Source organism: Lontra canadensis, unplaced genomic scaffold (assembly GCF_010015895.1).
Source record: "Lontra canadensis isolate GAN:19392208 unplaced genomic scaffold, GSC_riverotter_1.0 scaffold33, whole genome shotgun sequence".
In the NCBI taxonomy this organism is placed as follows: domain Eukaryota; kingdom Metazoa; phylum Chordata; class Mammalia; order Carnivora; family Mustelidae; genus Lontra; species Lontra canadensis.
Window position 1 is genome coordinate 11,180,630 of NW_022631027.1, and position 25,827 is coordinate 11,206,456.

Here is a 25,827-nt window from a genome sequence, read left to right on the forward strand (position 1 = left end):
ATGTTTAATTTTTTGAGGACCCTCCATACTGTTTTCTACAGTGGCTCCACGAATTTGCATTCCTACCAAAGTGCATGAGCTTTTTTGTCCACATCGCTTCCAAAACTTTTCATTCCAAGCCTCTTTTATTTGAGCCATTCTGACAAGTATAAGGTGAAATTTCATTATGGTTTTGACTTGAATTTTAAATTTCTTTTTTTAGCAAGGGGAAAGGCAGAGGGAGAGGAAGAGAGAAAAAAAAATTTAAATAAAGATTTGATTTATTTATTTGCCAGAGAGAGAGTGTGCACATGCACAAGCAGGGGAAACAGGAGAGGGAGAAAGCAGGCTTCCCAACAGGGGATTCAATTCGGAACTCAATCCCAGGATCATGACCTGAGCCGAAAGCAGGCACTTAATAGACTAAGCTGCCCAGGTGCCTCATAAAGTTTATCTTTTTACCACCAATGAAAATGTAAATTGGAATAAGTTTTCTGGAGGCCAATTTGTCAACAGGTATCAAAAGTTTCAGTAATCGGTATGCTCTCTCACAAAGCATGCTAGGAAATGAATAAGACATATATAACAATTTAACTCCAGGTTTTTTCTTCAGAATATAGAATATTGAAATATAGAACAAAACAATTCAAAGAGCCATGTTAAGTGAACTAAGTCAAGCAAAGAGAGACAATTATTATATGGTTTCACTCATATGTGAAACATAAGCAATAGCACGGAAGAACACAGGGGAAGGGAGGGAAATCCAAAGGGGGAGAAATAAGAGAGGGAGATGAACCATGAGAGACTATAGACTCTAAGAAACAATGTGAGGGTTTCAGAAGGGAGGAAGATGGGAAGAGGGGGTAACGGAGTGATGGGTATTGAGGAGAGCACGTGCTGTGATGAGCACTGGATGTTATACTTAACTAATAAATCACTGCATACTACATCAAAAACTAATTATGTACTCTACAGTGGCTAACTGAACATAATTTTAAAAAAAGAATACATCTAGGTTCTTTCCATAGTTTGGCTATTGTGGACATTGCTGCTATAAACCTTCGGGTGCACATGACCCTTCAGATCACTACATTTGTATCTTCAAGGTAAATACCCAATAGTGTAATTGCAGGGTCGTAGGGTAGCTCTATTTTCAACTTTTTGAGGAACCTCCATGCTGTTTTCCAGAGTGGTTACACCAGCTTGCATTCCCACCAATAGTGTAGGAGGGTTCCCCTTTCTCCGCATCCTCACCAGCCTCTGTCATTTCCTGACTTGTTAATTTTAGCCATTCTGACTGGTCAGGTGGTATCTCTTTGTGGTTTTGATTTGTATTGCCCTGATGCCGAGTGATATGGCGCACTTTTTCATGTGTCTGTTGGCCATCTGGATGTCTTCTTTGCAGAAATGTCTGTTCATGTCCTCTGCCCATTTCTTGATTGGATTATTTGTTTTTTGGGTGTTGAGTTTGATAAGTTCTTTATAGATTTTAGATACTAGCCCTTTATCTGATATGTCGTTTGTGAATATCTTCTCCCATTCTGTCAGTTGTTTTTTGGTTTTGTTGACTTTTCCTTTGTTGTGCAAAAGCTTTTGATCTTGATGAAGTCCCAATAGTTCATTTTTGCCCTTCCTTCCTTGCCTTTAGCAACATTCCTAGAAGTGGCTGCAGCTGAGGTCAAAGAGCTTGCTGCCAAAATCCTCAAGGATTTTGATGAATTCCTTTCTCAGATTGAGGTCCTTCATCCATTTTGAGTCTATTTTTGTGTGTGGTATAAGGAAATGGTGCAGTTTCATTTTTCTGTATGTGGCTGTCCAATTTTGCCTACACCATTTGGTGAAGAGACTGTCTTTTTTCCATTGGACGTTCTTTCCTGCTTTGTCGAAGATTAGTTGACCATAGAGTTGAAGGTCTATTTCTGGGCTCTCTAATCTGTTCCACTGATCTATGTGTCTGTTTTGGTGCCAGTATCATACTGTCTTGATGATGACAGCTTTGTAATAGAGCTTGAAGTCTGGAATTGTGGTGCCACCAACTTTGGCTTTCTTTTTCAAATATGCCTCTGGCTATTGGAGGTCTTTTCTGGTTCCATATAAATTTTAGGATTATTTGTTCCATTTCTTTGAAAAAAATGGATGGGATTTTGATAGGGATTGCATTACATGTGTAGATTGCTTTAGGTAGCATAGACATTTTCACAATATTTTTTCTTCCAATCCATGAGCATGGAACATTTATCCATTTCTTTGTGTCTTCCTCACTTTCTTTCATAAGTACTTTATAGTTTTCTGAGTATAGATTCTTTTCCTCTTTGGTTAGATTTATTCCTAGGTATCTTATAGTTTTGGGTGCAATTGTAAATGGGATTGACTCCTTAATTTATCTTTCTTCTTATTGTTGATGTAAAGAAATGCAACTGATTTCTGTACCTTGATTTTATATCCTGACACTTTACTGAATTCCTGTTCAAGTTCTAGCAGATTTGGAGTGGAGTCTTTTGGGTTTTCCACATATAGTATCCTAGATGTCCGTCAACAGATGAATGGATAAAGAAAAGAAGATGTGGTATATATATATACAATGGAATACTGTGCAGCCATCAATGAAATGAAATCTTGCCATTTGCAACGACGTGGATGGAACTAGAGAGTATTATGCTTAACGAAATAAGTCAATTAGAGAAAGACAATTATCATATGATCTCCCTGATATGAGGAAGTTGAGAGGCACCATGGGGGGTTTTGGGGGTAGGAAAAGAATAAATGAAACAAGATGGGATCGGGAGGGAGACAAACCATAAGAGACTCTTAATCTTACAAAACAAACTGAGGGTTGCTGAGGGGAAAGGGGTAGGGAGAGGGTGGTAGGGTTATGGACATTGGGAAAGGTATGTGCTATGGTGAGTGTTGTGAAGTGTGTAAACCTGGTGATTCACAGACCTGTACCCCTGGGGCTAATAATACATTATATGTTAATAAAACAATTAAAAAGTTTAAAAAAAAGAATACAAAATCATTTTTAAAAGTTGGAAAAGTTAGCACAAAAAAAAATTAAAAGTACAATATGACTTAAATTTTATTATTTGTATTTTCCTGGTCTGTATAAATATATACACATATTTACACAAAAAGATTACCTGACATTAAGCATTTTTGCAATTATTATATCATGAACTTCTCATGGTCCTTTCATCCTCAACAGAATTTTGATGATTGAAAAGCATTCTATTATATGGATATACTATAATTTATATTATTCACTTCCTTTGGTTGGTCACATAGGAGAGAGAGAATCTTAAGCAGGCCCCACACCCAGTGCAGACCCTGACATGGGGCTCAATCTCATGACCCTGAGATCATGACCTGAGCCAAAATCAAGAGTTGCATGTTTAACAGACAGCCACCTTGGCACCTCTGAGTTTTGAATTTCTCTAATGATTAGTGGATAAAAAATTTGGATGGAAGAGATCCTGCTATTTGTGACAACATACATGAACCTAGAGTTTATTATGCTAAGTTAAATACATTAGAGAAAGGAAATAAGACATTATTTCAGTTATATATGGAATATAAAGAAATTAATAAAGGAATCAGACCTATAAATACAGAGAACAAACATGATTATCAGAGGAAAAAGGGCATTGGGGGATGGGTAAAATGGGTGAAGGGGATGGGATATACAGGCCTCCAGTTATGGAATGAATAAGTCATGGCAAAAAATATTCAGCATAGGGAATATAGTCAATGGAATTATAATAGCTGTGTGATGATAGATGGTGGCTACACTAGTGGTGAACATAGCATAATGCATAGAGTTGTGGAATCACTATGTTGTACATCTGAAACTAATGTAACATTGGGTGTCAACTATGCTCCAATTAAATTTTTAAAAAATCAGTATAATTGACATTAATGGAAAAAAAAGAAAATACATATATCATATAAATAGATAAAGAAAAATTAAATACCATTGATGGAAAAAAAGTTTTAGTAAGCAAGAAATGGATGGGTAATTCTGGTACAGAATCTACAAATATCATAGTTAATGGTGAATTGTTTAAAGCTTCCCTCAAAGACTGGGGATAAGACAGGGTGGCTGGATTTCCCAGTCAGTACAGAAAGACATGAAGAAATGAAGGAAAGTATATGGATATTATAGGAAGAAATAAAACCATCATTATTTATAAGCAATATAATTATATATATAGTAAATCCAAGAGAATTTGTAGGCAAATTGTTAAATGTATGTCAGTCTATCAGGATCACTACATGCAAGGTCAATATACCAAAGATCTGTAGTACACCTGTATACCAGCAACAAGAAAATATGAAATAAAAATTTTAAAGGTAACTTTTATAATAGCATAAAACAAACTATCCAGAAATAAATCTAACAAAATATGGGAAAACTCTGTATATTGCAAACTGCAAAACTTTGTTGAGAGAAATTAAACACCTTAATAAATGAAAGTTAATATGTGTAGGAAGTGGAAGAAATAATAGTGTGTAAGAAGGCCGTTCTCCCCAAACTGATCTGCAGATTAAATGCATTCCCAGTCAAAATCCCAGAAGAAGGTTTTTTTTGTTTTTGTTTTTGTTTTTTTGGTTTCTTTTGTTTTTTGGGTATTTTTTATTTTGTTTTTTTCTGCTGTAAATTTATTAGCTGATTCTAAAATCTATATAGATATACAAAGATCCAGGAAAAATCAAGGTAATATTGTAGAAAAATAAAATGGAAAAACTTCCTATATCAGTTATCATGTCTTATTGTAAAGCTTTAGAAACTGAAGACAGAATGGCAAAATAATAGACAAATAGACCAAAGGAACAGAGGAGAATCCAGAAACAGACTCACACTAAATTGGCTGATTTACATATGGCAAAGATGACTCCAGGGCAGTGGCGGATAAGGGATACTGGTTCCATTGAATATCCACATGGAAAAGGGATTTCCTTCTGTCTTGTGGCTGAATAATATCCCATTGTGTGTGTATGTATGTTATATATTCCATTGTGTGAGTATATAATAATATCTGGGGTTTGTGTGTGTGTGTGTATGTGTGTGTTCCACCTCTTCTTTATCAATCCATCCATCTACAGATACTTAGATTGTTTCCATATCTTGACTTCTGTAAATAATGCTGTGATGACAGGAGAATACAGATATCTCTTCAAAACTGTTTTCACTTCCTTTGGCTATATACCCAGAAGTGGAATTGCTGAATCACATGATAGTTTTTGGTTTTGTTTTTAATTTTTTGAGGAACATCCATACTGTTTTCCATAATGGCTCTACTAGTTTACATTCCCACTAACGGTGCACAAGGTTTCAATTTCTCCACATCCTTGACAACCCTTATCTCTTGTCCTTTTGATGATATCCATTCTAACAGATGTGAGGTGATCCCTCATTGTTTTTAATAACGTGTATACATATGTTCTAATGATCACAGCTACGCTATTCACTTTAGAAAAAAGTTGCACACAACTCAAATATTCATCAGTAGCAGAATGAATAGGGCACCTGGGTGGTTCAGTCATTAAGCATCTGCCTTTGGCTCAGGTCATGATCCCAGGGTCCTGGGATCGAGCCCAGCATCAGGCTCCCTGCTCAGTGGGAAGCCTGCTTCTCCCTGTCCCACCTCTCACCCCCTCTTGTGTTCCCTCTCTTGCTGTGTCACTCTCTATCTCTGTCAAATAAATAAAATTTTAAAAAAATAGTAGAATGAGTAAATCAGTTGTAGTATATTCATATAATTCATACAATTTAGTATTACCCATGCTATTTAAATGATTCTTTACCCTCAGTTATCCTACAGAGAGGAAATGATAAATCATCATGGCAGAATTTGATATAATCATGTTGGTATTACAGAAGGACAACACTCATACAGATACTGAATTAGAGGGAAGAAAGACTAGGTATGGAGACAATTTTAATATTAAAGACAAAATATAGCTAGGAATTGAGATAAGCCTGAATGCTGGAATGGTGGTAAAGATCTGAGAGATATTCATGAAGTATAATTGGTGGTCAGCTAAATATAGGGACCATGAAAGTAAGGAAATAGTGAAGAATAATTATACTTTGGAATATTTGGTAGATGGTTGTATTAAAAGCTTCTGGTTTTAAACAAGAAGATGAAGAGGTTTGGGTTCTAAGATATTAGAGAGTTTGCCTTTAAATTACTTGTAAGGTGCCTAAATGGAAATATGGAAATTGATGTTAGTTCAGAAGAGATGATGAGGCTACAGGCAAAGATTGGAGAGGTGTCAGGATCCATAGATTAGAAAAATCATTGAAATGACTTTTTTTTCTTTTATCATTAAGAGAAGTGGAAAATAATAAAATCCTTTAAAAAATAATTTAAGGATTGGGTGATGTTTGAAGGGCTGCTACCCTGCAGGGCTAAGATAAATTGTCCCAGTTCAGTGATTTTAAGAATGCTCTCAGTAGCCTCACCAGCTAGGACATAGGTTCCTTGTCTGTAACCTTGACCCCAGTTTCAGCATTTCAACCCATCTTCCTCAAATGGAGGTGTTAATAGAATGTTTTGGTTAATCCCAGACTTACCCTTTGTTCTTGACTTTCTAATCTTTCTCTTCTCTGTATTCTACAAGCTGTGATGACTTTCACCTTACCCCTGTGACCTATTTCAGAGAACTCCAACCTAGGTATAGCCCTCAGAGCCCCTCCTTAGCCAGAAAGGGGATCTATAAGGTGTCAGTGAAGCAGGCAGAAAACTAGCAAACAGAAAAGAACCACGCTGATTGCATGAACACTAGATTTCTAATTGCCCTAACACTTTTTTTTTTTTTTACCACCAATAGTTTTTCCACATTGATGAAAATTAATTGTAACTCTTATTTCTTTCCTGCTATCCTCCTGGCACACATTTATTACCAACATAATTAGTATGTTTTCAGATACTCTACCTTGGGAGAAGGTTCACAGAGTTGAAATCCCTCTTCATAGAATACTGTGCCTTGCCCTTACGATAGCTTTACAATGTTTATCAAAGTATCCCAGAAACTACAAAATTTTCCAATGGCTTTGCTTCTTTTATCCCCTTCTTTTATTTCCTTATTCTCTCTGTTCCTTCTGAAGTTTTATTTCCACATACATGTAGACTTTCTCCTTGTCATAAAATGCTATTCCCATCCCCCTTCCACTAAGCCTATTTTAAAATATATTTGTCCTTTTCTCTCTTACAATATTGAGCTATATCCCAAAAACTTTTTGGTTGACATTTCAGAGGAATTTTTGTATTAAGTATATACTTCATATAGAATCTAGAACAATCAGCTTTCTGTTTGTTTTTTTCACTTATTATAGTGGCTTAACTTAGAGCCCCCTCAGAGTTTCAAGTACATACATGAGAAACTTCATTTTCTAATTGACATTTTCCTTCATGATAGACCACTCATAAGAGGAATCAATTTTAGAAATTACACAACAAATCTATTCTCACTACATTTAAGAGAGGCTTAAAAATAGGTTTTTTCAGGTGCCTGGGTGGCTCAGTCGGGTTAAGTGTCTTCCTTCAGCTCAGGTCATGATCCCAGGGTTCTGGGATCAAGTCCCATATCGGGCTCTCTGCTCAGCAGGGAGCCTGCTTCTCCCTCTCCCTCTGCTGCTCCCCCTGCTTGTTCTCTCTTTCTCTGTCAAATAAATAAATAAAATCTTAAAATACATATATATGAATATATATGTATATATATTCATATATATATTCATTCTAAAAGTATTTATTGGGGGCAAATGTTTAAAAAGTTTAATTCCATAATATATGAAAAATGTTTGACATCTGGTTAGTGGGAGGGGGATGAAAATAAGAAAAAAAAAAGACTAGAGCTTATACAACTTCTGGATTCTGAAAAGTTTTAGGTATTCTAAACCTAGCATAATGCCATTTTCTCTTCTGTCTGAACTTCTATTATTTTCTCACTGAACTTTTTATTCCTTAAATCCTTTAATTACAACACTGGACCAGCTGAAGCAGTAAGGACTGTAACTATGATCTGCTAAAACTCTGTACTACAGTCTTTCAGTTTCCTACAATCCACCACCTCCTAAACAAACTGGACTTGCACTTCAGCTTTCAGAGAAAATGTATGGGCACTTACACTCACATGCGATTGACTGCAAGCAAATCCATATATTGCAGAGATGGACTGTACTGGGCTCAATTTATGCACTACCTGAGTTCTGCATAAAACCACCTATGTCTGCATGAAACCACCTATGCCTCAGCCGCTTGCCTCTCTAGTGATGAAGTGGAAGGAGAGCGGCTCTAGCAAATACTCACACCTTCCACAGTCGTGACGTCCTGGATACCTCCATCTCCATCACCACATATTTAGGTGCTTCCACACTTTGCACCAACTGACATCAAAACACTCCATCAACCTATTGGGTGCACTGGATGCCTAGAGGCTCTGGCTTCACCAGCATCTACCAGGAAGGGCCAGCTAACACAATCCAGAAATTTGGGTTGTTAATACTATATAGAGCAGGCTATATTGCCAACAAAAAATAGTAATCAGGAGTCACCTCCTGGGAAAGGATTGCCCAGACTTCTCCAAGCATAACACCCAGAGTTTAAAAAAAGACAGGGGTGGGGAGGAGGTGGGGTATAAGGACATTGTAGCTTTCACTACTTTTTTCCCCAGGTCAAAATATCTGTGAGGTTGGTGACTATACTTAATAATCCTGTATTATATCTTTGATACTGATGAGAGTAGATCTTAAAAGTTCTCATCACACACACTAACTCTGTGCTGATGGATGTTAAGAAGGCTTATTGTGATGGTCATTTCACTATATATACATATAACAAATCATTATGTTGTTCAAAAACTAATATATCATATGTCAATTTTATCTCAATAAAAAAATCTGTGATGACATAAAAAAAAAAAGAAGGAGCCAGCAAATAAATTGTTTGCCTTTCCTTCCCCCCAATAGACTATTTCAAGTTGAAACAGTTTAATATAGTCCCTCTGGAGATTCCCTGCAACAAGGAACAGTCAACTGTGATGTAGAGCTATGACCAGCTCAGGATATAGGTCTTATTGGCCTCAGTTTTCCCTTCTCCTGCTTCTCTGGGATTGCATTCCCAAGAAAGCTATAGCACATGAGCTTTCGCCTCAAAGTCTGTTTTCTAAACAAGCATATTTAAGACATGGACTAAACATCAGCAAAGAAGACATTTTTAGATCCCCTCTGCTAAGGGACCACCAGTATATATAAGGTTAGGGAAAATTGAAAAAAGTATAAAAATACATATAGCAGGCAAACATTAATTTAAAAACCTGTTAAAAAACTGAGAAGATAAACTTTAATGAATAAAATAGCACAATTAGGAATATAATGACTAAATATGTAATGATAAAAACACACTCCTCAGAAAGATTTCATAATTCTTAAGTTGTGTGCACCTAATAAAACATTCTCAAAATATATACAGCAAAAATGGCTGAAACAAAGTGACAAATCCACGATCATAGTGAGAGACTTCCATTCACCTCTTTAAATTGCTGATACATTAAGTAGAAAGAAATTTTAAAAATAGAATTTGAATACACGAGTAATATATTACTAAGTAATTTTTTAAAAAACTGGGAAAAAAAACAATATTTTTGGAAGTGACTGAATTAGAACCTTATTGTATAGGTACCCAGTGAAATATTATGTAGTCATGAAAATGAACAGATTGCAGCTACCTGCAATATCATGAATCTAAGAAACATAGCCTTGAGTGAGAAAACCAAGATACAGACCACATGTGGACATTATAAAACTCCTATTATGTGAGCTCAAAATTATAAAGTTTAAATTCTAGAGACACATTTATAGTAGAAACTATTTGAAAAAGCAAAGTAACAGTGAAACCACCATTCAGGATATTTGTTACCTTTGGGGATTGGCAAGGGGGTAGGAGTTGGAGAAGAACATAAGCACTACCTCAGTGATATGCATAATATTCTGTGTATTGTGCTGCCCAAAATGTTCATGACTATTTTATTTGTATTGATTTGATATGATTTTTATTATCAAATATTGTTATTGATATATATCAAATTTTATATATCAATTTTGCATATCAAATACTACATAACAAAATAATGCATAAAATTATAAAATTAGTTTTAAAGATCATGTCTATTAAGTAGATCATAATTATTGATAAAATTATTTAGGAAAAGAAGTTTTAATAATTTCATTACCTAATTTTATTCACTCTAGATCTTGAGTTTTGGTCTATTCAAAAAATATCATACTTTACTATTCTGAGCCTCCTATATTCTCAAAATCAAGATGATAATAATTTTTAAAATAATAAACTTCGACTAATAGTTTACTTTTTAATTCACCTTTTTTTTTTTTATAGGAAGGATGTATAGTATGTCCAGGGAAATATGGCATGTTTTATGTAATTGTGTTAAGTGATGTCTATAACTTTGAAACCACCAGTGAACATGTAAAATTTTCTCAGTGTAGAAGAATATCAGTCTTGCTAGATGTCATTTTAATGTTCTTCTTTAATTGCAGTGCTATATATACAGTGCTATATATCTTCCTCATACCCGCAAATCATTAGTGTAGTCCATTCACAGAGCTCTAAGTGGCAAGCTTAGAAAACACCAAGATGATGTGCTAGTCTGTTCCTTTTATTCCTACATGCCATCAAGGGTCCACATATAGACTGTATCTGAAATACACACAAGCATTAAGAGAAAGCATAATGATCATTGGCTCATTCCAGTCATTCCTTGAGTTTATTCATTTATTAGATGTGGGATCTTGGCAGGTTACTTAGAATCCCTTTGCCACGTTTTCTGCATTTTTAACAGTAGGGATAATGCTATTCCCCAATTTAGAGATTTGTTGTGAAGATTAATGTATGTGAAGGTTGTAGCACATTGTCCTTTTTTTATTCATTGAAAGTGCTCAATAATCGTAAGCTGTTGCTCTTATTATTATATAATTAGTGTGGTGCTTATTATATAATTATTATATAATTGGGGTAGGCTTACACCTGTGATCTGTTTCTTTCTCAAAGGAAACTGTGCTGTTGTGTTATTTTACGCTTATCTACGATTTTAGACTGGGTAGGCTCTATAAGAACATGGTGTTTATGTACATGGAGATTGGAAATAAACATGAGTGTATCAATTCAGCTGCAAGAAACAGAAGACCCAACTAAAAGTGGTTTAAACAACAAGGAAAATTTATTATGTCACATATCAAGAACTTTTAATAAAAGTAGGGTGGTACAGGGTTGGTTCAGAGACTGTCTTCTCTGTCTTCCTTAGAATGTCTGATATTCTCTCCAGCCTTACAAGATGGCTATAGCAGCTTCAAACAGCTTCTCGTAAGACTGTTCAAAGGTTGGATGAAAGGCATCTCTTCCTTTTGTCTGAAGAGTGGAAAAAATCTAGAAGATGTTGGCTTGTGTCTCATTGGCCACAATTACATCACATACCCCTAGAAGAAGTGGGGGTGGAAGGCTGTTAAGGTACATGACACTGTCACACTGAGGATGGGAAGGAGGTATTGGAAGCAGCATTGAAAAGATTAATCAATCAGGAAATATTTACTGTATAACATCTAGTACAGAGAACTATTCTATGAATATTTAGGAAGTATTCACAGAAAACACAAAAAAGACAGCATTAAGAAGAAAAATAAATGGTAATTTTTTTATTGAAAAAAGAAAAATACTAGCAAGGACATAGAATTAAAATAAGAAAAATATGTAAAGCTATAAAATAGTATTAGCACATTATTTATCTATAAACAAATGTATCTACCTACTTATCAATCTATCTGTTTATTTACCTGCCTCCTCTTTATCCTTAATAACATTTCCCTCAAGGGAAATAATTCATTTTATTTTCAGTGTTAGCAGATCACATGGTTTGAAGAAGTTCCTTTTTTGGCTTGTTACTTGGATACCAACATTTTTAAAATAAATGGGGGAACCCTAGAGAAGTTATGCAATTTGCAATTCAAGAGGGAAATTAGAATGACAAACTAAGCTCTTAGCGTGTATATATAATATTGTACTTAAATTCTTAGGCTTACTGACAAATGATAAGCATAAAAACATTTGCACAAACAAGAAGATATATTATACTTTAGTTCAAAGCCATCACAGAAGCTAAAAAATTCCTTCATGTACACTTTTGAATTTTGAAAATATTGATGATTTATACATGCCGTGTATCGAATCAAAATGGTCATCAAGAGAGTAAGTAGTGAATATTTAATGGATTTGTGAACATTAGGCCTATTATTTTTAACTTGTTTCCATTATAGGTAAAAGGGAATATTGAAAAAAAATTTTGTGTGATATTTTTTGCTGAAGACACCATGTTTTTAAAGGCTCTGAACTCATAAAAATTTTAAAGCTAATAGCAACCTTATAAATTATTTCATCTTGCCTCCTAATTTTACTAATGAGATCTGGGTAGAGGAGGGTTAAATGACTTCAGCCTGCATTGTACCTTTTTCACAAGCTTCTGCTGTTTTCTCCTTTAATGTATTAATGTCTTTCATTTCTTTCTCTTTTACTTTTAGAATACACAGTACCTTAAAACCTGAGTTTTGAGCAGACAAATAATATATTTTAGTTAAATGTTAAACAATTGTGTCAGAAACAATCTGGAGAGATGGTTTATTTTTTAAGTCAGTTATATTCCCCACCCCAGCTTTATTAAGGTATAATTTGACAAATAAAAATTGCATATGTTTAAGATATATAATGTGGTGATTATACATATGCATTGTGAAATGATTACTGCAATTAAACTAACATATCATCGGGCGCCTGGGTGGCTCAATGGGTTAGGCCGCTGCCTTCGGCTCAGGTCATGATCTCAGGGTCCTGGGATCGGGTCCCGCATCGGGCTCTCTGCTCGACAGGGAGCCTGCTTCCCTCTCTCTCTCTCTGCCTGCCTCTCTGTCTACTTGTGATCTCTGTCTGTCAAATAAATAAATAAAATCTTTAAAAAAAAAAAAAATAAACTAACATATCATCTCACATTGTTATAGTTTATGTTGTTATTGTTTGTGGTGAGAACACTTAAGACCTCCTCCATTAGCAGATTTCAAGTATACAATATGGTATTATTCACTGTAGTTACCATGCTGTAAATTAGATCCCTAGAACTTATTCAACTTACAACTTAAATTTTGTGCCTGTTGACCAACCTCCCCATTTCCTCCACCATCCCACCTTGCACAACCATCATTCTAACTCTGTATTTCTATGAGTTTAACTTTTTTAGATTCTACATTTCAGTTGTCCTTCTAACTGTTCAAGTTTGGATCCTACTATCTAGGACATCACTTATCTGATAGCTGGGAAATCGAAACAGCAGCCCCATTTCTCACAAGCACATTATCCTCAATATTATCCAAAAGAATATTTAATAAAATAGAAGAATGACAGAACAGAAAATCAAAATGGTTCAAAGTCCCTTCCCCAAAGCAATATATAGTCCTTGCAGGGAGACAGGTCTGAATAAGGGCTTTTTATCTCTGATCCTTAGCTCTGCACTAAAATCTACTCCTTTCTCCAAACTAGAATGCCCTCAAGGGGACAAGACCCAACACTACCTCCTGAACCTACCTCTGTTGGATCTATATTGCTTAAGTCATTATATGTTTGACACATTTTTTAGGCTATTTTCATCTGGTGTCCTTACTGTTCATGTCCATTTCCTCTGTTTGTAAAACCAACTAGCTATTTTTCCATTCAGAGATTTATTCCTTCCATAAGTATTAGATAAGTCTTTTGCATATTCTTGGCATCCTAATAAGCTGTGGATATGCTGGTGAGCACGAAAGAAACATTTTTTTTTTTCCTTACAGAACATGTAATCCAGTAGAGGAGACATACAATCAGATATCTAAACTTAATGTGCTCTGATCCAGAAGTTATGGAGTATGATGAAAGCACCTCATATAACTTCCAAAGGAAGTTTAAACTCTTAAACTGGACACTGAATACTGAATAAGAAATTCACAGGGAAAATGGGCCAATTTCATTTTCACTGGTGAGTTTGGTAGTTCTTCCTTATTAGTTTTTCAACAAAATCATTCATAAAATACTTCTTTGAGAAACTTTGATATAACTCTTCTTCTCTAGAATTTATTTGCCACATCGAGTTCCAATTCCTAGAACTGAGTCTTAATATTGGAATTTAATTTCTGCTGTGACTCTGGTTTCTCAAAGAGTCACTGACCTCCTATCTTAGACTCACTCAGGGTACTGTATAAATTTGGAGATATCCACCACTAGTCCTATGATTTAGGGAGTATGAGGAGGATACTTTCATAATCTCTAGGAGGATATACCAATAATCTCTGGAAGTATGAGGAGAGGAAGAGAGCTAATCGAAATCTACATCCCTAACAACTTCCTCTCATATACACTAAAACCTGAGCCTTACTATCTGCCATCATTGAGTATATATTCAAGATGTAACTAAAATCTTCCCCAATTTTCTTCTAGTTTTCTCAAAATGAAATGTATGTGTCTTTTCAAGGGAAAACCATCCCTAGCTCTCCAAGTGCCAAAAACTCACCTTGATTATTTCCCATGATATTTCCAAAGGCACTATGTTGGTATGTAAACATTTCTTGGGACTAAAATGACACATGCCTAGGGCAATCACCAGTTATTGTGGCCCTCTTCCATGGTAGAAGTAGAAATTAGAAAAGCCAGTTTCCAAAATTCCTGCTTAGCCTATCTAGAGTTGTATGTTTTTATCTGGGGAAACAATATCACAGTTACTATAAGTGACTTGCCTCTGGTCAGTTCAGAAAATTGGGGCAAAGTCTTTCAAAGTATCCTCGAGTTTTTGACCCAAGATCCAGTGTTTGCCAACTGAATCATTTTGGTGCCAAATATACTATGTAAGAGTATTGTATTAGTTAGAATAAGAGTAACCTGCTGCAAAAAAAAATAAATAAATAAAAATAAAAACCCTAAGAATTATTCAGTGGCTTATGGAATTTTCAAGTTTATTTCTCTCTCATGTTATAGTCTAAGATGAATGGGCCAAGTTGGAAGGTGGCTCTACTCCACATGGTTTTTAAGTGACTAAAGTTCTCTTGATTGTGTACTCCTCCATTCTCTAGGACATGCTACCTGCCTCCATGATAAATCAGTTTGCTGTAAGTTCCAGTTAGTGGGAAGGAGAATGGGAGCATAAAGAAAGTCCACAAAATGGTAGTCCACATCACTTCCATTCATAGTCTTCAGGAGGAAACTTTGGCCTGTGGTCATACATAACTGAGAATAGAACTCATAAGTATAATCTCTGACTGAGTGGCTACATTCCCAGCTCAATGTATTACTCTGGAAAAGGAGAAGACCAGATATTGGTGTACAACTAAAATCTTCATAACAGTACTTTAGAAATGCAAACTGAATGTATTGCTTTTTGCCATAAAAGAAATAACTGACCCTCCCCAAAATGTATTTTTTCGTGAGCATAGGACTTTATTAGTTTAATAAGAAATGAGGCATATCCCTTTTTTGAAAATATATCTGTGCTCTTTTTCTACTGTTACTTAACAAACCACCCCAAAACTTAGTGCCTTAAAAAACAGGATCAGCAAACTTTTTCTATAAAGGGGAAGATAGATAGGAAATATTTTAGGCTTTGTAGGCCATACAGTTTCTATTGCAGCTACTCAACTCTTTCATTATAGAGACAGTACATAAGCAAAAAAAGAGGAGACAGTACATAAGCAAATGAGTTTGGCCATGTCCCAGTAAAATTTGATTTTCAAAAATATGTGATGTTCTGAATTTGGCCCTTGGGCTGTAGATTGGCAGACCCCTGGCTTAAAACAACAACTATTCCATTTTTGTTTATAATTTTGTGGGATAATAAGTTGGTTGTCCAGTTAGCAGATAGGTCATCCAAGGCTGAAACATCTAGAATGGGCTTGTTCATGTGTCTGGTGTTTGGCAGCTTGGTTGGTCTAGTTGTCCTTAGCTAGTAGAGCTCATTTCTACCCCATGTGGTCTCATTCTCCAGAAAGCTAGTTCAAGCTGTTCATAGTGGTCTCAGGGCAGCAAAAACAGCAAACCCTAACGTGCAAATGCTTTTCAAACATCTGCTTTCATCATCTTTGCTTTGACTAAAGCAAGCCACTGGGCACAGCCTACACTGAAAGAATAGAGAAACTGTAGCTCACCTATGGTTAGAGGAAAAGCAAAGTCATACTGCAAAGGTGTATGTATACAGAGATAGGAGGAATTATTTTAGTCATCTTTGCAAAAAAATCTACCATGTCTTTGGAATAAGAGAGGATATTAGAATTCAGTTCAATTTCAGTTGTTTTTTCCTACTACAAAATACTTAAATGAATTTTAAAATACTTTAAAGACATGCTTTGTGAAGTATAGTGGAAAAAGTATATGTATAACTTATTTTAAAATTTTATAGGGTGCCTGACTAGCTTAGTCAGTGGAACATGCAACTCTTGTACTCAAGTCATGAGTTCAAGACCCATGCTAGGCATGGAGCTAGCTCAAAAATACGTAAATAAATAAATAATAAAAGTTAAAATAGTCTGAAGAATTATATTCCAAGGACAGAAAAATGAAATAACAATCCTAAGAATAAATAATCCACATCAAAGAATATCTAGATGAGAGAACTATTAGCAGAGGCAACTAAGCAGGGTTATCTCTAGACTGGTTAATCCTTTCTTAGATTCCTTATTTCCTGCAGTGCCCACCTTTAAAGTTTCAAGACATACATACTGCCTGTCATCTTGATAGATACAGTGGCCTCTGGCTCAGAATTTTGTTTGAGCTTTCTAAACAGTGGGGTGTATAGCCAGAATCAGTCTTTGTATTAACTTATCAAGAAGGTTGAATAACTGAAGCCATGCATTTAATCTAATTCAGAGAACAGTGGGTTAAAACCCCAAGAGATGCCCTTCAGCTTTTATATATGAGTTACCATAGGAAACAGAAGTTTTCTAAACTAACCATATAGAAGAAATTACTATGCAAGTATTAGTAATTGTTTATCTTCTTTACAAAAATCTTATGTAAGGGAAACCATTTCATCTGTAAAGTCAGTAAAATAATTTTTACAAATCCTTCTCTCCTAGAATTTTAATGAACTAATTGAAATGCTTTCTAGTGTGTTGAAAAGGCAGAATTGTTCGATGTTCTCTGTGATAAGCTGAATTAAATAACTAGAGTGCTACTGTTATTGATGCTTACTAGGTATCAAGCACCATATGAAATATATCATCCATTGAAAGGTCTGCAGAATTCTAAGAAGACCTGTCATATCTATTTTTTTTTTCTTTTTGGATGAAAAAAACCCTAAAGCTTGAGAAGGTTAGGAAATTCACTCAAGGTCCAGTGCTGTACTGGTACACCAGCACATGAAGAATAAGGACTATATCTATAGTGTTTGCCAATTTGGGGGATATAAGTAATTTCAATTTGACTGATTTTAAACTACCAGTGTGTGATGTCATTGAACATGATACTGGGAAGAGATGGAAAAGATACACATAATCAGGAGCCTATAGGAGGTGCCTCTAGCATGCCACTGCCAAGAACAAAATCCTAATAAGTCGGAGAGCCAGAATCTCTGTTCCTGGTTGCCTACAAAAGTCCATCCTCTAAGCCATCAGATAATAATGCTTATTCACCTGACAAATCACAAAAATCATAGATGTCAGTAACGTCTTTAATGCCACAAACATAGATTCATCTCTGTTCCCTTTGAGAAACGAATGCAGGGACTATTCTCTTAGAATTTTTCAATAAGCATATGTGAGCGGACAAGAAAAACTATGCTTCGTCCCTCACCATTTACATTGGTCTTCCATTTCCATTTCCATCCTAACCTTCCAGAATTTTTGCCAGTGTTGGATTTTATTCATATTCTGCTACTACTTTTTATCTTAAAATCTTTATTCTTGGCCCCCAACAAACTCCTTTGCTACTTCAGATGGCTTCTTTTTACTTTATTTTATTTTTGTTTTCATAGTTCTTTTCTTCTTATCTTATGACATAACTTTCACACTTCTGCTCTTTCTTTCTTCAACGTTCTGGCATTCCTTGTTTGAGGAAGTAAGTAGATGGACAGAAGTCAAATTACCAAAATAAAGTCGGTTCATGTACAAATTATTTAAACTCTCTGTACCAGAATATCTTTATCTGTAAATGAGCAGAATCATAACACTTACCTTGCTTTGCATGAGTGGTTAATCTATTTTTTAAAAAATAACTGTAGGAGAAACAAACATAGAGAGCCTGAGATGGGGATATGAATGATGCCTTGAGAATGGGTGAGACCTAATATTATTTTATGTGATGAAAAACATAATTTTCTGTTTGATGGAAACACATCTTAAAAATTTGGAAACAATAGGGTGTGCCTGGCTGGCTCATTTGGTTAAGTGTCTAACTCTAGATTTCAGCTCAGGTCATGATATCAGGGTCATGACATCAAGCCCTGCATCCAGCTCCACACTAGGTATGGAGCCAGCTTAAGAATCTCTCTCCCTCTCCTCTCCCCTCATGCTTGTGCTCTCTCTCTCTCTCAAAAAAAAAAAAAAAAAAAAAAAAAAGTTGGGAATGATAGAACTTTTGAAAGTAATAGTCTTTTCAGAGTACAAAATGAAATTGTATTGGGGTATTTTATTCACATAACAGATTTTATACTAAGAATTTTCATCATTTGTTAAAAATAATTAAGGTAATCTTGAATACCATTTACCATTACCAAAGATCGAAAAAATGACAAATGGCAAAAGTTATTTTCCCAAGTAATATTATATGTATTGAGCTTTCAAAGAGTAAAAAAAAAAAAAAAAAAAAAACAATTTTGCAAATTGGTGTAAATTTATATCTGATTGAGAAGATGAAATTTATGAAAGCATACCTGTGGTGATAGATCAATGCATATTTGTACTACGAGTTTTAAAACTCATCAGAATTTTCATTATTTCTCCAAATGGTTGAATTGAAGTAAATATATACCCAGCAAAATTGTTCTCATATACGTCTGTAGAAAAACAAAAGTAAAAATTAAGTTGATTTTTCTTTTCATAAATATGAGCCCCAATGTATATTTTCTTCCCATATATGCTTTGAAAGAAATAACTTAAAATAAATAATTCTCACTGTCAAGAAGTAAAACAAAAATCTTACCTTCTGTTTGATATATTATTCTTGTGTCTCTCTGGCAAAATTCAGTGACATCTTGACTTTCTGTTGAAGTTATTATTTTTATTATGTAGCATATCCTAGGATCTTGAAGAGTTGTATAGAATGGCAAATAAGGAATTATATATATATTATTTTTTTGGCCTGATACATTTTCTTCAAGGGCATCCAATCAAATGAAAGTAAATAGATAAGAAACAGAGCTAACTTAGATGATTGAGGTTCAAATGAAATAAAATTGGCAGTAGGAAAAACATTGAATTCAATCAGGAAGTAAAGCCATGAATTAATTTGACTTTAAGTAACAGTTAATTATAATTAAATTTCAAACATAATTTGTAAATCATGTATCAGACCATTAAGTGGAACATAAAACAAAGTTTAAAGTTTGTATCTTTTTTTTAATGTAGATTTCCTTCCTCAACTCCTACTCTAACATTGCTGTTATACCATGGGAAGCCAAGTTTGATAGTAACAATAGCAGATAGTTTAAGACTCTAATGATATCAGAGCTAGAAGGGAATTCTGGGGAGAAGAATCATTGACTTAAAGTTTAACCAGTATCTTTCCAATAAATGGAACATACTGATGGCATATACATTGCTTCAACAAAAAGAAAATAAATCTATTGAACATAATACCTCTGTTCTTTCCAAAGCCAAATAATTCTCTTTACTATTTCAGTGGCTTTGCTTGTTTAATTTCATCACTTAGCAGACAGGATGTGCAACTTGCAATAACATAGTCATATTGGCATTTCTCCCCCTACAATGAAGGAACTTGAATTTTCCCTCCGTATAACATATTACAGTATAGACTTACATGTTGTTTCTCTTCAAATTTTGGTATTACCATAAGGTGTGAGTTTCACTTACTAAAACATAATTGAGAGCTTTAACTTTATTCAGGGAAAAATATGGGGGGAGCTTAGTTTATCCATAAAATTTTAGTAAGTCTGATTTTACTCATAATTCTGGGTTAGATTTTTACTGACCAGTAAAATAAAATAACATTTTAAAAGCTTATGATTATGATTTAAAAGTTATAATGTATTTTATCTGTAAAAAAAGTCTCACTGATGAATGTTAAATATAAACATAATCTAGTTTAAACAGATTGGAAAGCAGAAGTAGTGAGAAAGCTAAATAAATAATAAAGAGGAGTTGGGATTAGTCACAAAGTGCAAATGAAAGCTCTAATAATGACAAGGTTGTGAACAAAACATTTAAAGAAAATGCAAGACATATATTAGATTTCTAAATTTCTATTCCCTCATAATTTTTCTGGGCTTCGTTGCATTATTCAATTATGAAATCTAGCCTAATGAGTATAAAGCATCCTGAACTTACAAGGAATGCTACCAAAATTATCCTGCAAAATAAACATTGATTTTGTAGATCCTTAATATAACCACTATATTGTTAAAATGTTATATTTAATGGATTTAATCCTTCAATTCAGACTACTAGAATTTTTCAAACCTTTACTTATTTATAGAAACAAACCCCTTCATTATTATACCTTACTTTTTGTCTTGAACATTTTATTTTTATATTCTAATTTCTAGCAAACAGTGGAAGATGTTTAAATTGACCATTTTCATGGAATACATGGTTTGTCATGAGCAATATAAATAAATACATTAATTGCTTATCATACTTGTATCTGACAGATGGGTCCCCAGGCACAGAGCCTAACCTTTTATTTTGACACCTGCCACATTTTGCCAGCCCTGACCCTTTTTCTTTGCCAGAGTGTTGTGCTGTTCACCATGGTTGCACTAATCTCCAGCTTTTAAAAGGCATAATATTGGAACCCTTCTGAGAATCACTGCTATCAATCAGCTGATACTACAACATGAAATATTTCACAGATCCATCCAACATCCCTTCTCTCCAGTGATTCAAACACATTTTCTCTTATTTTTGTGACCTACTGGCTCAATAAGATTATACAGGGCTTGTTTTAATCTAAGACCCCATGTTGTTAACCTCTGAAATAAACCATTCAATTTAACAGTCATTTAAAATCTGAAATATACTGGAGAATAATAAAAGAAGTTATGCTTCCATTTTTATACTAAAAGATACTTCTTTACTACAAACCAAGTATGTTATAATATAACTAAAGAGATAAAAATAATCTGAACATGTTCATTAAAAAAAGCATCAGGGCAATAAAACATGTTTTGAGAATCACTATGCACTCAATCTCAAGCCTGCACCTTTATTTCTGGGAGGATTCCAGAAACCACTAACACATAATATGTATCTGGATTCATACACACTAAAAGCACATGTCTGGTCCATTAGATCATTGGTCCTGGTTCTAAAAAGCTCTGCAAATTGAAGTCCATACAAAGAGCAGGTGAACTATGGAAGTTTCTCCATGACTGAAGTAATTTGATAGAAGTTTGAAGGAATTCCTCCATATAATTAACTATGGAAAATATTGTAATTAATATATTTCAGGAGTATGTTGGAAACAAAGAAACTGAGAAGTAGTTATGTAGGTAGGAAGGAGATGGATATTTGGTACCAGAGTTCCACCAGATCAGCGCAGTTTTGCTTACAGTCTCACTGCAGACTGAAAATCAGTTAGAGATGTATGCACTACCAACTTGTCTTTCAAATGTGACATCTGTTGTTCCTGGCATAAGATTATTAGGTATAATGGAAAAAGCTTTGGACTCTGTCTTCAATAAACTAAGTTTCGTGAATAATTCAGAGACCCATTTATGCCAGTTAGGATATATATGTACATTGCAAGAAGTATGGGATATGTATCTTGGGACATTGAAAGAAAATGCTACTTAAAGCCTGGGGCTATGGGATATTGGAGTTGAAAGGTAATTCCAGAGTTATGGCAGCTTTCTGTGCCTCAGCATCAGCAGTTTTTGAATCTTTAGTGAGCTGCTATTAATATGACTCAGCTATAGTTCCTATCTTCCCCTTTCTTTAGTGCCCCAATCCACCTTGCAAAGCTTACTCAGAGTTTCTGCTAGCTCATATTTTAAGCATGTACAAAACTTTGGACTGTCACAGAAAATCCTTTCTTTACTTATTAGACCTAAATACAGAGACAAAAAAACTCCTGGGTCCAGCTCATCTTTTCAAGCCTGGCCAGAGTTCATAGTTTTCTGGCCAAGCATTCTTTGGTCTCAGTCCAATCAGCTGTAAATGGTGGATGGCAGAGATCACTTCTGAGTCAACAGGGCCACTTAGGTGGCAGATGTTCTGGATGAGGATAATTCTCCTAGAAGGGGTATGTCATGATTGACAGAGACAATACTCAAAAGTGTGGTCCAGAGACTGGAGATGATCCGTGTGTTATTTGTTCTCCATCCAAAATGATAAGCACATTGAAGATAACCATTTCAGAACTTAAAGTTATTTGTTGAAGTCATTTGATGGCTGTTAAATCAAGTAGTTTTTTAAATGGATTTGTGTTATGTATATTTTTTCAGAGTATTCATTTATACTATATTTTTTAAAAATAATAGTTGGTGATAGAATGGGAGTGAGTGTGAAACTGATCTTTCACTAAACATAGTTTGAGTGGCAGTGGATTAGAAGTCTCTTAGATCCTAGTCGTGGTACCCCCCTGATTAATTCTAAGTAATAATGATCAAATCTTTACAGTTGAGTTATAATTCTCTGAATATCAGTTTTCTCCTAAACAAAACAAGGAGTATAATGTCTGTCACTAACCTTCCCAAGTTATTAAAAGTCATGAGATAATACAGGAGAGTGCATTTTGAGAAGTTCTCATAGGCTAATCAGAATTAAGTTACTATATTTCACTGTTGTTAAAGTATCTACATACAAGTATACACAATTATATACATACATACATATGTATGTATGTATACATGCACATATGATATATATACATACTTTCCCATATGAAATATAAGATACGATCATGTAGATTTTATTGTTTGTTTATGTTGTATATGTTATTTGTGTCATATTTGCTGGATTTTGCAAAAGACAATTAGACGTCAAATCGATAAAGATTTACTCAGGAAGCACTCTGTTCTTAATAATTTTACAATTTAGGGACACCTGGCTACTCGGTAGAACATACAACACTTGATCTCGGAGTTTTAAGTTCAAGGCCCATGTAAGGTGTAGGGATTTATTTAAAAATAAAGTAGTTTTAAAAATAATAATTTTACAATTTACCTTATTGTATATAAAACATAAATGAAAATATTTAAGCAGTGAAACATTCTAAGAACTATGAGGAGGAAGGACATGTTTAATAAACAAATAATACAAATGTTAAAGACAAGATATTCAAAGGAAGGACAGAGGAATTCATGCTATGATGATCAGAAAATTTATAGAGCAGGTAGGATTTGTTCAGTATCTTGAAGAATGGATGAGATTTGAAAAGGTGGAAAGGACAGACTCAGTTATCCTAGACAGAACAAAATTTTTAAGCAGAATTATGGAGTCAAAACATCTATGTATATGTGTGTGAATATGTGTGGTTATTCTGATAGTTAGCTATCAGAAAATAAATGAAATTAGAAACAAAATAAAAGTTTTGAAAATTAAACTGTAATATACAATCTTAATTTTTTTGTAGTTTTCCCCATCTAACACATGATATTGAATTATTAAAAGGGGACTCTTGAGGGGTGCCTGGGTAGCTCAGTCAGTTAAACCTCTTGATTTCACTCAGGTCATGATCTCAGTGTTGTGAGATCTAGCCCTGCATTAGTTTCCATGGTAGGCATGGTCTCAGTGTTGTGAGATCTAGCCCTGCATTAGTTTCCATGCTAGGCATGGGACTTGCTTAAGATTCTCTCTCCTTTTCCGAACCCTGTCCCTCCCCCACTTCACTCTCTCAACATTACTTAATCATTAATTAATTAATAAATTAAAAAGAAAAAGGGGACTCTTGAATTAGAATTGATTTTACATTAATATCATTTACTGTTAATGTTAAATGCAAATGTTACAAATGCAAAATAACGAATTTTCTTCAAATAAAACACAATAAATTAAATGATAATTTATTTTAAATTTCATAAATAGTTCAAGCAATAAAAACACAATTATTAAAATATTAGTATACTTTCCTATGGACATTTGGCATCTCAGTCTGATGTTAAGAACAAAACAAAACAAAAACTAAGTGGCAAGAGAATCACTTCCCCTAAAGAGCACCTTTATAACCTAAGGAATTTTATTACTTTATGGTAGGCTCATAATAATTAAATTACAGAATATTATAGAGCATTGCGTTAATCTGAATTATTTTACACATAGTGCCTCACTTAGAAAAGTCCACCTCGTTGAATGCCGTTTTTTTTTTAAACATAACAACTATGATACTGTTAGAAATGTAATTTAGTGAGTTTTTTGTGTTTCAGAATTCAGCTGTATGATCCTAATTTAAAGTATCAAGGTACTAGTAATTTTGTTTGTGTAACATTTTTTTTTTAAAGATTTTATTTATTTATTTGACAGACAGAGATCACAAGTAGGCAGAGAGACAGGCAGAGAGAGAGGGGGAAGAAGGCTCCCCGCCGAGCAGAGAGCCCTATGCAGGGCTCGATCCCAGGATCCTGGGATCATGACCTGAGCTGAAGGCAGAGGCTTTAACCCGCTGAGCCACCCAGGCGCCCGTGTTTTATTTTTTATTCTGAGATTTTTACACCAGAAGAATAAAACCAATAATTTAATTGTTCAAGTTACACAAAAAGCATTAACCAAGAAAATGGTCTGCAATTCTCAAATGGTCGTTGCCTATCATAATAACCCAATACATCAGGGTGCTTCAAATTCGTACTGCAGAAATAGTGCTACTCTGATGTCTTCTACATGAGACGGTATCAAAAGTGAAAGAGGTGACTGTATAAAAACCTGTAAGTACAGGGGTGCGTGGGTGGCTCCGTTGGTTAAGCTTCCGTCTTTGACTAGGGTCATGATCCCAGGGTCCTGGGGTCAAGCCCCCTGTGTCAGGCTCCCTGCTCAGTGCAGAGTGTCTGCTTCTCTATATCTCCTCCCTTCCCCTGCTCATGTTCTCTTTCTCTCTCTCTCTCAAATAAATAAATAAAATCTTTGTAAAAAGTCTTCAATTACATGAAATAAAAGATGTTAAGATAAACTGGAATAGTTTAAAAAAGACTAATAGAAACTATACCTCATTTAATTTTAAAAACTACAATTCCTGAAAACAAAAAGGTAATAAAGATTCTCAAATTACCAAACAAGAACTAGAATTATTTGAAGATGAAAAAATCGGAGGAAAAATGTGTAGAAATAGCTTATAACTTTCCCTGGCTTTTCCCTGACCATGTAGATATGGAAAGAGTCTATTGGTCAATTAGAAAAATTACAATAAAATGGATTGAATGAAGCTTTGTCTCTTAAGATTACAAATTTATAAAACTGAATAATATTATAATATTATTTTGCTTTCAGTTTGTCTTAAAAGATAAATTTTCTTCATTTTTCTAGTATGTTGTTTATTTTAATAATATTTTACTTTTATTAATTGGATCTATAAATAATTTGTTAAAATGATGTTTAATATTTACGTTTCTTAATTTATGGGTTTTTTTGCATTTTGCTTTGTAATGTACTCATAAATGTTAGTATTCAAA

General features: G+C 34.4%; 1 long non-coding RNA gene across 2 annotated transcripts in view; it reads right to left on the bottom strand.

The window, feature by feature from the left end:
- Window positions 1-11,198: 11,198 nt before the first annotated feature.
- LOC116873391 overlaps window positions 11,199-25,827 on the bottom strand; it is an 87,577-nt gene continuing 72,948 nt past the window's right edge. The window contains exons 1-3 of one of the 2 annotated variants that reach the window (XR_004383806.1): window positions 19,191-19,582; window positions 18,922-19,044; window positions 11,199-11,470 (exon numbers count right to left, since the gene is read on the bottom strand). This is a non-coding gene — a long non-coding RNA (uncharacterized LOC116873391). Of the gene's footprint in view, window positions 11,471-18,921; window positions 19,045-19,190; window positions 19,583-25,827 lie in introns of those variants that run through there. The other variant, XR_004383807.1, reaches the window with a different exon arrangement.